The following is a 2,509-nucleotide window of genomic DNA, read 5'->3' on the forward strand; positions in this document are numbered from 1 at the left end:
CCAGGCGTATAATGTATTTAAGGTATCTGTGGGACGTCTCAGCAAAGTTCCATAAAATAAGTGGAAATATAGTTCTGAAGCACAGGAGAGAAGGCTGGTTGCAGGTGGGTGTGTGGAATCCACAGCACAGAAGTGATAAGTGATCTGAAGTGATAAGTGATCTGAAGCAGTAAGATCCCCCTGGGAAAGATGTGGAGGAGAGAGAGGAGTCTACGATCATCACCCTCTCTTATAAATGAGGAAATGCAGGCTCAGAGAGGTTAAGTAACCTGCCCAAGTTCACCCAGCCAATGAATGACTGAATCCAAGTCTCCAAATTAAGATCTCTTGGCCCATGGAGCTTGTGATCCTGTCCAGGACACCACCCTGGCATTGCTGACTTCTCTCTGCTTTTGTTGCTCACTTGAAGAATGGAGAAAAATAATTTTAGGGAATGTTCTAACAGTGTTCTCAGTAACTGTCATACAGAAGACTGCAAACTATGCTACTTTAGGAAGCCCTTTCAGACCAGTAGGAAGGTTGGTAGATTCTATAATTTTTCCTTGAAAATTCAGTAACAAGTAAACAGCATAAACAATAGCAACCTCCAAGAAATAGCCAAGGAGAATACAGTCAGTGAAAAATTAAGATATTAGAATACTAGAAAGGAGACAAGCAGATAGGTAGGAGAAATAGTCAGTTTTCTTGACTTTTATTATTTGGCAACATCTAATATTTAATAAATTCTGAGTGTTCAACTCCCTGGAATGATTCTAAGAGTCAATTTCTTACAAAAATTACATGTGTCAGTGAGTTTCCTAGGAACATTCTTTCATGGTGACACAAAATTAGGTGGCCTTAGTTCTTCAAACTTGTAAAAATGACTCTTTGCTTACATGATTTTGTTTTTCTGGTGCAGGAACATCAACCAAAACAACTTATCACTGCCTAGAATGAGAACCCTGCCCTCATTCCTAGGTAATGATCCAGGAGTTGGATTGTATTTTCTTGTTTTCACAAACCCATTGCATTATGGCTTTTTCCATTCATCTAATAACATTACTCATTATTTCTTGACAATGATAATTTAACAACTCATTTGTTTTTCTTTGGGATTCCATTTCTAATTAGATATCATTATAATAAAATTAAAATATAGCTCAATTTCTGCTAATGGACTGTGGCATTCATGTCAGAAAAATATTCTATCTCTATGGCATTATAAAGACATTGAGTTCCAGGAATATTCTGAACAAAGTCAGAAACATCCAGTAATAGTCTTTACTTTGGCCAGATTCCCAGTAATGTCATTGTGCCTTTTCCCCAAATAGTCTATTAGAATGCTGGTTTCTTCTAAAGATGAGCAGTCCATCCTTGTTTGATGTGAAAGATGTCTCTTTTGGCCTAACTCCCTTTCTTCTCTCGGACCGCCTGTCTTCCATCAAAAAGTGCTCTACGAAACACCTTTTAAAATAAAAGCAAGAGGTGCCTGGCTGGCCCAGTTGGTAGAGCATGTGACTCTTGATCTCGGGCTCATGAGTTTGAGCCCCACATTGGGGATAGAGATTCTCTAAAAAAAATAAAAGTGAAATTAAAATAACTGTGTTTTCACATTTATTTTCCCCCACAGAATTCTGGATCAAGCCTAGAGAATCGGCTTCCATCAAGACAATTTTATAACCCTTAGCAAATCTTTTTAGATTGACTAGCATTTAAAAGTTTTATAATGGATTTACTTAATGAAAGTTGTAGAATTTGGTTAAAATAATTTCCTTAAATAGAGGATTTCAGAGAGGAACCTAGCTGTTGGAGACACTCAATGTCACATGTTCAGCCATGAAACAGCTGTGCTTTAACCTTAGTTTCAGTCCCTAGGGTAGTAGGTGGAGTACATCCCAGCAGGGAAATGGATGAGGCCAAGGCTGGAATGAAAACAGAGTGACCTGGGTGGACGCAACATGGTTTATCTCAGTTGTGCTACATAGTGTGTAGGCTGCCTGTAGAGTTCTGGCGTTGGATAGACCTGGATTCAAATCCCAAGGAACCACACCATGACCTTGGGAAATTCCTTTGAAAAAAAAAACATTTTATTTATTTATTCATGAGAGAGAGAATGAGAAAGAGAGAGAGGCAGAGACACAGGCAGAGGGAGAAGCAGGCTCCACGCAGGGAGCCCGATGCAGGACTCAATCCCAGGACTCCAGGATCATGCCCTGGGCTGAAGGCAGGTGCTAAATGGCTGAACCACCCAGGCGTGGAAATTCCTTAACCAACATGATTCCCTGTTTTCTTGTTCACAAAATGGAAAACCTTTTGTATTCATCATTGTCTAGTCAGCAGAGAGAAACCATACCAGTTACTGAGCAGTGAGAATTTAATATAGAAAACTGTTTAACTAGGTATAGAGCTGTTAACTAGGTGACTGAAAGGTAAAATGAAAGCACTATGAAATCATAGCAGTTGCAGCTTCAGGAAGCATCTACCTCGTCTAGAGGTGTGGGAAAGAGGAAGAGGTTATAGAGGCAGGACC

This window comes from Canis aureus, chromosome 22 (assembly GCF_053574225.1).
Source record: "Canis aureus isolate CA01 chromosome 22, VMU_Caureus_v.1.0, whole genome shotgun sequence".
Lineage (NCBI taxonomy): Eukaryota > Metazoa > Chordata > Mammalia > Carnivora > Canidae > Canis > Canis aureus.